This window comes from Ochotona princeps, chromosome 6 (genome assembly GCF_030435755.1).
Source record: "Ochotona princeps isolate mOchPri1 chromosome 6, mOchPri1.hap1, whole genome shotgun sequence".
Taxonomy (NCBI): domain Eukaryota; kingdom Metazoa; phylum Chordata; class Mammalia; order Lagomorpha; family Ochotonidae; genus Ochotona; species Ochotona princeps.
In genome coordinates, this window is record NC_080837.1 from 61,540,115 (window position 1) to 61,555,576 (window position 15,462).

The window sequence follows — 15,462 nt, forward strand, 5'->3', positions numbered from 1 at the left end:
TGAGCATGGACTCATAGGGATGTTCAGTCTTCATTCTGTTACGGAAATGTAATAATTCATCTCAGGAAATCAATTTTATCTCTGATTTTTAAAAGTTTATTCAGAAAATATTTCTTTTGAAAATGTTTATGTTATTTGAAAGAGTTACAGTGAAATAAAGAAAGGGAGAAACAGAGAGAGAAAGAGGTCTTTCATCTGCTGGTTTACTCCCCAAGTGATCACAAAGACTGGAGACAGGCTGGGCCAAAGCTTGGAGTCAGGAACTTACTGGTCTCCCCCATGGATGCAAAGATAAGTGAATACATGATTCTAATTTTTTTTCCAGAACATTAACTCCAGAGGGCAGTGATTGTTTTTTTCTGCCGAGTTTATTTGGCAGATTTACAAAAGATAATTTCTGTGTAAGATCAGAGACTCGTCTGAGAGAGAATGTCTCCTAAAAGAGACATTGCTAAGCCAAAGTAAATCTGTCACAAACTATTATTGGTCAAATGTTTTCTGTTTGTTTGTTTGTTTTTTTATTTGGTAGAAGGAGCCGATCCCCAGCTCAGCTGCATGGCTCTGTGTATGTTCTTTTGGCAAAAATAAAATGCAGAGAAATGAGTGATGTGATGACAAACTTGTCCAGCTCTTTGAGACAGATCACTAGAGGTGATTCAACACTGAGAGAATTCATGATGATGACAGCATCATAGGGAACAGAAGGGAAAGCCCATTAACACTCCTGTGATAGTTTGGAATATGGAACAACAGCATTAGCATCATCCAAAACCTTTCTGAAAAATAGAACCTAAATCCCCATCCAAGATCTATCATTTAAAAATCTACATTTTAATAAACTCTCCATTTTAAAATGTGAGAAGTTCTAGGACATGGTACCCGCTAAGCAATGAGTTGAAGTAAATACCAGTGGTGCAATGTCGGTATCAGAAAGAGTGGACTTATCCTCTAGCAGATGAGTGACTTACTCTGGTCTGATGCTGATTTGGTAGATGAATTAAAATATTCATGTCAACAGGTGAGGAATAATTTCAAAAAAATCTTGGTCACTATTAAATAACTCCATCTACAAACAGAAGATGGTGAAATCTTAAGTCACTGAGATTGTGTTCATCTTAAAAATAAAGATGTCAAGAATATCAGAAAGAGAAGGCTGGAGGCACCTGATAAGCCATGTGGTGTGAAGGGACCTCACGAGAAGGAAGGTGGAGTTGGGAGGGAGAAAGGATTACAAGATAATGACTCAGAGGGAATCATTTGCTTAATAAACTTCCCAAACTTTTGACTTGAATCAGCATGATACCATCAGCACCATACACTGCCACCCTGTATTATTCTGATTGCAAATAGAGCAACTTTTATTTCAGAGTTTGGAACACATTTCCAATGTGTTCTCTGGAATTACAGACATGCAGGACTATTGAAACATATATTTTGTTTTTCAGTGGAAAGAGAGACAGAATTTGGTGAAGGACTAACAATATCTTCAGTTTTAAGTAGCTTAAAATGTATTTTTTGGATGGTTTAATTGAACTAGCTTTCTTTTCAAATCATAAAATTCTTGTGCTACTTCTAAATTTTTGTGTCTGTTGGGAATATTCTTTAAGATGTTTTTGTAAAAAGAAAAGAAAGAAGAAATGAAAATATAGATTAAAACTAAAATTAGGAGATGTGAGAATTGTGAATAAAGGGGCTAATCTGTTGCTTGAGACACCCACATTCTTCACCTGAGTTTCTGAGATTGTTTCCCAACTCTGCTTCTGATCCAATTTCCTGCTAATGTGCCTGAAATGCACTTGGTAATGGTTCAAGGGATTCAGTCCATGTAGGAGGCATGTATATAATTCTGGGTCCTTGATTCTTCCTGGACAAATTGCAGCTATAGGAGACATTTGAGGAATGAAATAGCAGACGGAATTTCTCTCTTTATATATATTTCTTTCACTTAATTTCCCTCTGTGTCTTCTGTTCTCTCCTTTTCCTTTCAAGTCAATAAATAAAGCTTTTAAATACTAGGAATGTTTTATGATACTGAAAAAGATCTTATGGCAATGTTCATATTTATCTAAATATGGAATATGTTTATTTCAGCAAATCATTGCATTTCTTCAGTTAATTTCTTCTGATAGTTTAAATATAGCATAGTATTTAATGATGAGCTTGGAATTATATATTTAAAAACCATGATGTTGTGTTATAGTGAAAAAATACTATAACAATATTAAAATAATGTTATCCTAGAAAAGAAATTTCTACAAAATAACATTGGACCTTTTCTATTTTTGCTACAAACAATTGAAATATTCTCCAAGAATTTGCAATGAAAACACTGGTCAGCTCTTTGAAAAATGCATTGATTATAACATTCTGGCTATATAATCAGTTTACTAGTATTTATTTCATTGAAAAAGATTGATCTTCACATCAATGAGAATAAGTGTATTTTTTTTCTTGTACCTAGCTGAAGTACCTCTTGTTTTTTAAAAAAAGATTTTCAACACACAGGAAATTTTGCTCCATATCATTTTCCTTTGAGAATCCAACTATTTACAAATTCTGGTCTCAAATACTGTGCAAGTTTCCCAGAGTAAATGCCGTTGATTTGATGATCATTTCATGACAGAAGCCTTTACAAACCAGACTACTTTTTTTCCCCAGGGATAATACTGTAAGATGGTGTAATACATGTGAATGTCACTGTGTGTGTGTCATTCTGTGTGCGTGTTTAAAGACTTTTTCAAATATATTGAACAGTCAGAATTGCAGAGAAAGACTGTGAGACGAAGACGTAAGAATCTTCCATCTGCTGGTTTCTCTCCTCAAGTGGACACAACAGCAGGGCTGGGCTAGGTCATAGCAAGGACAAGAGCCTTCTGAAATCTCTCACGTGGGTGGCAGGTGCCCAAGGCTCATTCTCTGCTTTTTTCTCCAGGCGGTTTGCAAGGGGTTGGGTTGGAAGTGGAGCAACTATGACTAGAACTGGTGCTTGTAACGGGTGCCAATGTTGAAGGCATTGGCTTAATGAACTGTGCCACAACACCAGCTCCCAATGTCTTTTGCCTGTATTATTATGACAATTTTTAACCAAATTCTGATGGTGTAATTTTTCCCTTTGGAGAACATTGTATTTTCTCTTAATGGTACTTAATGTATATGTTAGCATTAAGCAGAAAATAAGAATTCAGAAAAATAGGTACCTGGCTTGCTTATCTCTCTCCTAAATAGCTCCATTTTTATTCCATAAATTTCTACTCTGGGAATATTACAATCCACACCTTAGTTACAAGGAAATGAGGCTTGACATAAAGACATTTAATGAAAGCAAGATTTGATTAGATGGGTGTGGGTCCAAACTGGTTAAAATAGATACAAAAAATGCTACAGGATTATGATTTTTTTTGCATTTAAGTGAGCAGAACTCTTGTATTTCCAAGTGTTTCTTGGAGCACCATCTTTAGTTTCATCAGCATAACATGTAGGAGGGGGAGTTAATTTATAAGTTCTGAAGTGTGCGTGTGATACATGCTTCTTCCTTTCTTCGATTCTCATTTTTCAGTACTTGACGTTGGCTCCATGTTGCTCTTGCCTAGTCTTCAATTAGAATCATTTGTCCTTCTGCAGACTTACTGTCACCAGTTTCTTTTTTCCCATTTCCAAACATGTTATCAATTATTTCTCCAGCTATCATACATAGTTTTTTTTTTTAATGCAGGATTATGCCACTTGCCTAGTATAGCCCCTTGCTTCTGAGTAGAATGAGGAATAAATGTCATTCTAAAAATGTTTTTGGAGGGAAAATAAAGAAGATATTTATGTTAACTGAAATAAACGTACCTCCTTGGAGATATATGAGTATTGTAAATACGTTTCTGGATTCTATCTGCTCATGATCCAGTTGCTCTTAAAGGATGCAACATAAAAATGAGATACACTTTTTGAAATGATATATGTAGGTAAGTCAACTGTGTGCATCAACCATTCTTCGCAAGCAAAAGTTGTTGTGACGTAACTAATTCACTTGTTATCTTGAGAAGCCTTTAAATACTAAAATACATAATTTTTCAAAACAAGGATATAACAGTTTTCTCATACATTAACTAACATAATTGCAATTAGCATCAAAATCTACCGAGTGAAAATGCAAAATAAATAATCTCAAATCCAGATAGTGCAGTGTATTATATGCAGTAGCTGGGGCTGTGTCCTCTTCTAGGGGATGGTGAAGATATTGATGTTACATAAATAGGAATACCATAATAACTAGCTGTTCACAACATCTTTTGTTGTAGATGATAAAAATTCTTCAAGTTACTAAGATGATGTTTGAGTTACTTAGCAAGGAGACAACTGTAAGTTGAGGTGATGAAATGTGACACAGATGTGTTTTATTAAGCATTCTGAGGAAATCATTAGTACTGTGCTAATGGTTCTAACCTCATGCACTGTCAGAAACACATGCAGACACAGGCACTAACACACAAATATGAAACACTGTAGCAAAGATAGGATTCTGTAAGGTAATATATGGACACCTTGTTAGAGATGTGCTAAACGCTTTTTCCTTCTTCCTCTTTGTCCAGCATGTTTGTCGTTACCCCAGCTAGTCCATAGCCTTATGTTCATATCTTCATACACTTAATTATGTGCATAAATCACACGCATGATGCATAATACATACTATATAAAGATTGTATATCTGTAATAAATTATATTGTGGAGTTAGATATGTATTTTTTTCTATACTCTGCAAAATGCAGATTTTCTTCAGGTTTATCCTACAAGGCACACTGATATCCTGCACTTACCCATGAGGGCACTTTAGAAAGTGTAGAACTGGGGTGAGTGTTGTTGTGCAATGAGTTAAGCCATTTATGATGTGCATATCCCATGTTGAAGGGCCTGAGATTGAGTCTTTCTGAACTCTGCTTCCAATATAACTTTTTGCTGATGTGCCTAGAAGTCTGAGCAGACAGCAGCTCAGATACTTGAGTCTTCTGCAGTTTTTGTGGAGATGTGGTTAGTTATTGGCCCTGATTTTGGCTTGGCCCAAGCTTGGGCTCTTATGGACCATATCATTTGCAAACAGATAATCCTATGCCCTTCTTTCCAGTTTACATCCCTTTGATGTCTGTTCTTGTCTAATGACACTGGTTAAAAAATGCTGCTTATCCATCCATTCCTATCCTATTTCTTGGGATTCTTTATTACTGATTCAGTCTGCATCTAGATTACTGATTTATTTAAGTTTTCTTTGTCTTCATGTTCAAGTTTGTGGTAGACAATGCAAATAATGATTAGCTTCTTCTTGTGACTTGTATCCAGGAATGTTCTGCCCTCTGTCATGATAGGGTTTCACTTGGAACTTCAGCCATAATATCCACAGCCACGGAGCTTAGAAATGACAAGAGGAAGAAGTGCTTGCTCCCTCTCTTAAAAAAAAAGTCAGTTTTAAATGCACAGTTCTGCTTACTTTGGACTGAAAGTAGGTATAACTTTACATAGCTATACACTATAGCTTTGAAAATGTATAGTTTCACATTATTGTCAAAAAGCCTGTTTTAGAAGCAGTTTCTGTGATCAATAAAAGAGTTAATAACATACCATTGGAGGACATGGACATCTGCCCTGTTATCCTTTTCCAATGTTGTTTTTAGACAACTGTGTTTCTATTGAATTCTGGATGCTCTGTGATATTTTAATGCTTATTCACCATATTTATGATATATTTTTGCATAAATGTTTCAATTTTCATATTTATTTCCTTACAAAATAATTCCTTAAAGTAGGGAGGCTGCTTTACTCTATATTGTTGCCCTATTTTGATATTCAAAATTCCTGCATTTTCAGATTTTTGTTGTTTTGATTGACTTTTGTTTTCTAAAGGATGAAATTGCTAGGTAAAAAGAATCTAGGTAAGATTTGGATTTGCATTTTTTTACTGTTCTTCATTGATGATGTTAGGAATGTCCAAATGTTGGTTTAAGGAGACAGTATCTAACCTCTCTAGAGAATTTAGCTGTCATGTATTATGACACTAACTCATATGATATCACAGCCATCTATCAGCAATTCATTGACTGTTTCTTGGTCATAATTGGGGGTTAAAATTTCTCTAAATTTGGCCATGATAATCTGATTTTATTATTTCCCATTTCTTCATTGAAAATATTCTAGAAAGTGAACTTTATTTTCATCAAATATTTGTTATCTCTGAATACAATTCCATGATTATACAAAAAGCAGGATGTGTGCTTCATTGTTTCTAAATTTCAAAGTAGTTTGCTTTCCAAGCATTCTCTACACACAAATGGGTGTTTTGTTGTTGCTGGACTGATCGTTGAGTACCATTACACTGAAATTACCAAAAATTTGGAAAGGGAAAGCTCTTTGGGTTGCTTCCAAATCCTTTTGATCAGACTTCAGTAGCTTTCCTTGCTTTTATAGCAAAATGAGATAATCTACCCTCCACTGTACAATTTTGGATCCATACTCGGAATGATACTATATATCTGAGGACTGGAATTTGAGATCACATTCTATTTTTCAAATGACTTCTTAAATGTAATGACAGAGAAACACTCAACATATTTATTTTGATAATTATGATTTTTTAATCACACATTGTTTTAAATAGTATCCCTCATTGTTCGCTATTAAATGTCTTGCCTGTTACTGATCTGTTAGTATTAACAATGTTATCTAATTTCTCTTTGTGCTTGAAAGGTGTCACTATTTGACACTCTTTTGATTTTTTCATTTTTATTAACCTACTTCCTTTATATGAAATCTAGTTTTTATTTTAGCATTATAGATCCATAGAATTAAAACATTGCGGGAAATTAGATATGGTCATTTAAGCTTTTTTTGACTTAGTATTTTAGGTAGCAACAACTCCTAAACAAACGAGAGAGACATGGTATTGGAAGCCAGGTCTATGTTCAGATTTATCCAACTGAGCACAGATTAACTTCAGCAATATATATCCATAATTATATATTCTAAGGTAAAGATTTAGAATTTTTTCTTAAAAATATATAGCTTATTTATTTGAAAGGTAGACTTACAGAGAAAGCAGGGGTGTCAGAAATGCTCTGAACACATAAGGTGAGGCTAGGCCAAAGTCAGGAACCTGGAACTCCATCCAAATTTCCCATGTAGGTCTCAGAGACTCGAGCACTTGGGCCATCTTCTGTTACCGTTCCAGGCACATCAAAGGAAACTGGGTGGGAAGCAGGAGAACCAGGACTTGAATCAGTGCCCATATGTTATGCCAATATTTCATGAATACCACTGTGACACACCAGCTCATTCATCATCGCTGTTGCTTTTAAAAATCCTTATAATTTGTAATTTTTAGTATAAATTGAAATTACTTTAGGCAAATATTTTTAAGGTAATTGTAGGAATGCATTAGATTATACACCATGTGCGCCAATTGGCAACTACATGAAAGCATCAATACACTTGCTTTGACACTAGTATATAATCACTTTAGATTCTGACAGAGTCTTAGCTTCCTAATATATGGAGAGAATTTCAAATAAATGACATTTATTAATGAGCTATTCCAGTATCATAGATTATGAAAATCACTTCCGGACCAAGATTTAAAAAGGCTTTGGTACGTTTTCACGTAGCTAATATGTTTTCTGTAACTCCTGACTCCTGGCTTCGTATTCTGTCAAATGTAAGTTCAGTAGCCTTCCTATTAGCGCAGATGTTTTTTGCAAGAATAAAATATTGCCTTATTAAAATAAAAGCAATTGATTTTGTTAGAACCACCAAAAATTTCTTGATTCCCCTTAGATTAAAAGATAAATGTAACAAAAATTAAAGCATATATTTCAGTGCATTTTTTTATTTTACTTGAACATAATTATCATAATTTGATGACTCAATTAAGAAAATTGTTCAAAATAGTAACTGGTTTCATTCTGCTATAAGAGAAAAGCAAGTATCCTAAACAAACATCTTATGATAAGAAAAGGAGCAGGGGTCCTGCACGGTAGACTAGTGCAAAAGGCCTTGCTTTGCACGCTCCAGGATCCCATATGAGCACAGGTTCTAATCCTGTCAGACCTTCTTCCCATTCAACTCCCTGCTGATGACCCAGGAAAGCAATTGAGGACGGCCCAAAGCCTTAGGACCCTGAACCCTTGTGGGAGACCCCAAAAAAGCTCCTGGCTCCTGGCTTCCCACTGGCTCAGCTCCCACTATTGTGACCACTTGGGGGAGTAAGCCAGCAGATGGAAAATCTTCCTGTCTGTTTCTCCTCCTCTCTGTATATCTGACTTTGCAATAAAAATAAATAAATCTTTTTAAAAAGGAAGAAAAAGGGCATTTAAATATAAAACACAACATACAATGCACATAAGCCAAAACTTAATAAATCCAGAATAAAGAATAAAAAATAAGTGGTGGGCTGGGGTAGTTAGCGATTGATAGTGTTGTGTGTTGTTCTACAGGTATTTTGAATTCCTTTGTTGAGGGTTCATAGTGCAGCTGTAGGAGACAGCACCAGTGCATGTGGGTGATGGAGTGACTCATAAAAGATGCCTATCTAAAGCCTGATCTGTGGAGAATACCATGCTCTGTGAATGAATGAGAGCAGGAAAAAAAAATGCTGTACTCACAAAGAGTAAGCAGACATTGTTAGCTGAACTTTTCACTGGAGTGTGTATGAGTATGTGAGTATTCTGAGTGTGTTTTTATATATCCTGAAAATTCTAAACTCACGCTGACAACTATACAGAACGTCTTGCTCCCCTAAGTTTATTGTACTTCTAAATCCAACCAGCTGTAAAATATTTTTAATTTTGCTCCAGGTGGATTGCACTTGTCGATGACAGGCTGCTTAGGAAAAATTCATGAAACTAAACATTCAAATAATTTCAAAAATACAATTTTAATTAGTATGAACTACTTTGAATGAGGCAATAACATCATGTGGAAGTCATAGCAAATCAATTATGTTAATCAGTTATTCTATATAATACCAATGTGTGTGTGTTTGTGTCTATGTGTGCACATTTATAAAGAACAATAAAAAGGATATTTAGGAATATAAGACAATTAAAAATAACACAGAATTGGAAAAGAACTAAGTAATACTGCATAAGAAAAAGGCAAATTTAAAAACACATTCAATAATAGATTAAATGGAAATTACTGATGAAGTTAAAGGAAGAAATCAGGAAATTAGTAGAAATTTAAAGATATGAATAAAAGTTTGAATAATCTAGTATATCTTCAAACTGTCTTATATTTGAAATATCTATTTTTATTCATTGCCTTTTATCTTTCACATAATAAGTCAAGAAAAGTCTTAAAATTATTTTAGGTTTATATTTTTATTAAACATATTTTGAATTATTTTCTACAAACATTCATAAATTAAGTCATTCCAAATAACATAGTACTATTTTTTAAGTAATACTTGGCAATAATAAAATCAATACATTAAGGAAACCATAAAAGATTGTGAAAAATGTTATTAAAATGTAATGTTATTTGGATTCCAAAAAGAATTAAAATCTAGGGCTCGGCAGCGTGGCCTAGTGGCTAAGGTCCTTGCCTTGATCCCATATGGCCACTGGTTCTAATCCCGGCAGCTCCACTTCCTCTCTATCTCTCCTTCTCTCAGTATATCTGACTTTGTAATAAAAATGAAATAAATCTTATAAAGAAAAGTTGAATTCAACACCTAAAAAAAAAAAACTTTAAAAAAAAAAGAATTAAAATCTATATAATTTTCAGTATTTTCCTTAAGCTTATTTATGATACATTATATAACAAGGTTTCAAATCATTTGTGTAGCAATGTAATAATTCCAGGAAATTTTTTCTGAATCTAAATAAGTTAACCAATATATTTCTGGCTACAATTTTAATAATAGCCAATGTTAGGAATAATCAAATGTTCATTAAGAGAATAATGAATACATAAATGCAGATGTTTATTACAAGGGGATGTACTGATATGGTGAAAATGTACAAATTCAATACATAAATGTGCAAGATAAATAATAATAGAAGCATTATTTCTGTTTCTTTGTATATTTTTATAGCAATAATAATTCAATAAATTCGGAAAGAAAATGTGGAAATTATTAGCATTAATGAAAGAGGTTACATTGATGTGATCTGAGTATGGAAGAACAGGAGCTTAGAAGACATTTTTTGAAAAAAAAATTTTTTTTTTAATTTAACGTCTCAGAGTGAGAGAGAGAAAGAGAAAGAGAGAGAGAATCTTCTATTCCCTGGTTCCTTTTCCAAATCGATGCAACAGCCAAAACCGAGTTGGTTCAAAGATGGGAGGCGGGGCTTCTGTGTCTTCCGCGCAGGTGCAGGAGTTGAGGCTGTCCTCTGCTGCTCTTCCAGACCACCAACATGGAGCTGGTTTGGAATGGGAGCTTCCAAGACTCCAACTGACACCATATGAGCTGATGGCAGCACAGGTGGAGGATCAGCTTGCTGTGCCACTGCACAGCCTCAGAAGAAATGATTACCTTTGTGAAGTAAATCATGTTTCAAGGAGGGATTCACCTCAGGCTACATCTTTGACTTTATTTCCTTGTTGTTTCTGTATCCTTCCTCTGAATTGAATCATCTGAATGTTCTCTAATTTTGTGAGATGCTTGAATTTTATTTTGTGTTAAAATTAGGTTTGTAGGAAGTCATAATGACTTCCCATGACACCATATGGAAGGTTAGGATTTCATCTCTGTCTCTTCAGAGTCATTATTTTATTAACTGACTAGCCAACTATATATATACACCATATATAATGTTCATTTGTTTTGAAGGACTGAGTGGTAAGAGTGAGGGGTAGACACATATCTTCAATTCAGAGGCTGTCTTGCCAGATAGCCAGAACAGTCTGGAATACAACAAAGAAAAGCCAGGAAACTGAAACACACACGTGGGTGGCAGGGTCCCAAGTACACGGGCCCTCTCCTGCTGCTTTCCAGACATATTTGCTGTCAGCTGCATCAGAAGCATCACAGCTGGTACCCAACTGACATCCCAACAGGGGATGCTGGCAATTCAAGCTCTGGCTTATCCTGATGTACCAACTGTCTGCCCCTTTTTAGTCTTTTCAAAGCTCTCTCTCTCCCTCCCTCTCTCTCTTTTTCTTTCGGTAACAAAATCACTTCTATTGACATTTTATATCTGACTTGATAAATAGCTGGTGATTTCAGGGAAAAAAAAGAGTATTTAGAGTTCTACGATATCTGTTTGTCTTTCTGTATTCATTTCTGTATTTCTATATACCTATATTCTATAGTCATCAATGGAATTTTTGTTCTAGGAGAAAAGAACACATTTAAAGGTTTATTTTAATTATTTGAAAGGCTTAGTTAGAGAAAGGTGGGGCGGGGAGTAGCTTAACTCGCTGGAATATAGCCCTGGCAGCTGGAATTATTTTTTTTTTAATGTTCTATTTTTACATCCCATGTTTTGAGCCTTTATTGTGCATCAAACCACGGTATTTTCTAAATCACATATTTTAGTTTATATGTATGCTCTGGAAACAAGGCAATCTCTTGAATATAGTGATAATTTTCTTATTCTTTCTCAACAATGACTATGTTTAATCTCACAAATTAGCGTTTTCAGCTTCTGTATCTGTAAAAACAGATGAAAATAGTGACTACATTATTACATATTCATGCAAATCATGTTTCCCTCCTCTCCTCTACTGTCCATTATACACCACCCATCTGAGCATCCTAAGCTAAACAAATTGATTTTTCTGTATCACAGTGATAACTTTAGGAATGATTCAGATTAACCTTGTTTGAGCCAATGCATGCTAAACACAGAATTACTGGACACAAGTAGAAAAACTATCTTCATCGTTTTTTTAATTCCTTATTTTATGACACAGTTTAATAGGCATTAGGGTTTTCCCACCATCTCCCCCCGTTCTCCCCTCCAGTCTTTCAAGAGTTGTCTTCCGAGGACCCTCAGAAGTCCATCATACAAAACTCTGACAGTTGGACATTTCCATGTTTTGCTAGACACAAATATCGTAAACATGTAGTTTTACATTCATAGGCATTTTTGTGCAGAGATCAACCTTAGACCTGTGTGTTTGAGTCTGGAAACTTGGGTCCTTCAGCCTCCAATCTCTGTTGAAGTGCGTCTTCACCTTTTTGATTCATTGTTGTTTCAGCCAATTATTTTTATCCAGTTTATTTGGGGTCAGTCCAGCCCAAGGACCACAGTAACTTTCATTACGTGTCTGTGTCCAATCTTGAGGCTGATGTTTTACGGATTTTTAACTCTAACAGAAATTTCTGAAAAGCAGCTTCGCTTCTGTTGTTCTGAATTGTACCTTAGATTCTGACAAATGCAGTTGAACAGATGGTTTGTTCAGCCACAAACTAGACCCTAGAAAGATGTGAAGGGTCCAAACTCTTCGAACAGGTTTTAGAATGTTTCTCATTCCCGCTTCCATGTCCTAATTCTCCATGGAATTTGGAGTTACCTTTTACTTTTTCTTGGAATTTCAGATTGTATGATCTTTGTCAAAACTGTCACACAATCATCCCCATTGAGCATTTTACTATATATAGCTAAAATGTAAAGTGTTTGAAATGCACAAAATTGGAACATAACTGGACTCATTAAAATCACTGATGCAGTGACCTTGGTGAAATTACATGGCCTTATCATGTAATTTCATGACAAGCCTTATCAGTTGTCAGAAGGAAACATCACATCTACTATACTGCACACAAATAGTAGGTTCACAATGAGATGATTGTGGGTTATAATTCTAGAATACACAATCTCTGCCTCACAATTTAAAGTATCATCAGTGCAAGTAATCTTTGGGATCATTGAAGTTATTCAACCATATCATTAAATGTCCACTTAATTATCTTTACTTTGAATTGTCTGGCAGAAATTAGAAAAGACAGAATAATAAATCTTTAGTTAGCATGCAAAAAGGCTAGATATTGGGCCCGGCGCGTGGCCTAGCAGCTAAAGTCCTCGCCTTGAACACACCGGGATCCCATATGGGCGCTGGTTCTAATCCCGGCAGCTCCATTTCCCATCCAGCTCCCTGCTTGTGGCCTGGGAAAGCAGTTGAGGACGGCCCAAACCCTTGGGACCCTGCACCCACGTGGGAGACCTGGAAGAGGTTCCAGGTTCCTGGCTTCAGATCGGTGCAGCACCAGCCGTTGCGGTTCACTTGGGGAGTGAATCATCGGACGGAAGATCTTCCTCTCTGTCTCTCCTCCTCTGTATATCTGACTTTGTAATGAAAATAAATAAATCTTTAAAAGAAAAAAAAAGGCTAGATATTGTGGCCATTTTAACCCTGTATTTCACATGTTCCAACTTACACAGTATGTGTTTAGTAAAATTATAAGATGCTTAGTTTCTGAAATTCCCTCATTTAAAACTGTTGGTTCATTACAACATATGTGTGTGAAAGAGGCCCTTTTTAGATGACGTAGACATTATGAAAGTTGACTAACTTAACTCCATCTCACCTCTTTTGGTGGCGTTTTTATTTATTGAACACCAAGGTAAACAGTGACCAAAGGTTACAGCTGTGTGCTGATTCACAGCATGGCCATAATCATTCTGCCTGTGTTGTTACCAAGTAGTTCAGGAATCCAACTGTACCTGCACTTGGTAACTGACACCCTGCTGGCGAAAGATACTGCTTAACATGCAGGCAGGTGAACCACACAGAAACGTTAAAACAAATGGAAAGTTGTTCTCATGGTTAGAGAGAGAATCATTAGCCAGTTCTTTTGCAGCAAACAGGAAAGAAGCAAATTCTACCAAAGCTATTTCATAGCCACAGAGGGAAACATTGTAAGATAAAGCTGAACACCGTATACTGACCAGAGTCTTAAACTTCAGAAACAGGTCTCTTTATGAATTTTCTAAACTTCTTTTCCACTGGGTTTTGGAACCCTGGCCTTCAATCATCATGTGATGGCAGCTGTATCTTCAGAAACATGCTCTTTTCTTCACTTTACTGTCATCCTGATAGTGGATTCCTAAATAATTTAAAAGGAATGTATGTCTGTCTTAATTGAAATGCACCACCTTATGCCTTTATTATTTAGGCCTTTCTTTACATGGAGGTTTTTCCACCTCTCAATTTTATTCTTATATTTTTCATTTAGGTTCTTTATGATTGTTACTATTATAACTACTACAACCACTACTTTTCCTTATACAGTTTTGCAGTTATAGGGATTCCTTCCTTCCCTTCACCTTTCTCTCTCCATTTTTCCCCTCCCAATATCTCCCCATATTATTACAGTAGTATAGTCCTTTTATAGAAGTTACAAGTTTATCATTCTGCCATTTAGAAAGTATTATTGATATTGTAGGTATAGGCAAATATAGAAAAGCTAGTATCATACTGTTAAGGTGTATTTCACTGTTTCTTTGGCAGCCCTTTTATCCAGAAGCAGAGATTTGCACAGCAAAGCCTTATCACCTCCCAATGTGTGGTCTTTATTACAAAGCTCATCTAACAGAATTCATGTATTTGTTTGTTAGCATATATATGTATATATATATATATATATATATATGTGTATATATATATATATACTTATTTGTATTTTGCATGAAGATTACCTTATATTAGAAACAGCATTTGTTTTCCCTTTTGAGACTGGTTTATTTCACTGAGTATAATAGTCTCCAGTTGTGACCATTTTGTTGCAAATGATAGGATTTCATATTTTTAATGGCTGAGTAATATTCCATCTAGTAGGTATACCACACTTTCTTTATCCATTCCTATTTTAATTGGCATCTGATTTATTCCCATATCTTCCTTATTATGAATTGTGCTGCTATAAATATAGGATTGTAGGTTGCTTTCCCACATACAGAGTTCACCTCATTTATATATATTCCCAGCAGTGGGATAACTGGGTCATACAGCAGGTCAATTTTCAGTTGTCTGAGCACTCTTCATACTGACTTTCAGAGTGTACGACTTTTTTTTTTTTAATTTTAGCAAAATAGCAGAATGTTGAGTGAAGCTCTCCTATTTTTAAATCAAATCTTCAGATACATGATTTTTAAAATGCAGTAAGACTATAGCATACTTTTATAGTCAGTGTGTGTGGTATTTTTGCACCTGCTCTACATATGTATATATTAAAATAAATTAACATTGAAATTATCCCTCTATTATAAGAGCTATTATTCCAAGTCACCCACATACAACCTTTTATCCTTACTACTGTTTGAAGATGTGTCACTTAGCCCACTTAGCATTTTATTAGTTCTAGTTTATCCCTAATGAGCCATCCTTGTATTCTAATCATTTTGTTTCTGATTTAGTTAAATACTTTGAAAATAACTTTAATTTTTGATCTCTAATATTTTGCTTTGGTTCTTTATAACCATGCTTCTGTATCACCTACGTCCTCTTCTATCATCTGACCTCTATTTATAGATAATAAAAAAG

General features: G+C 35.1%; 1 protein-coding gene across 1 annotated transcript in view; it reads left to right on the forward strand.

Moving 5' to 3' along the window:
• LRFN5 (leucine rich repeat and fibronectin type III domain containing 5) overlaps positions 1 to 15,462 on the forward strand; it is a 187,625-nt gene that overhangs the window by 59,299 nt on the left and 112,864 nt on the right. The gene's annotated exons all lie outside the window — the stretch shown is intronic.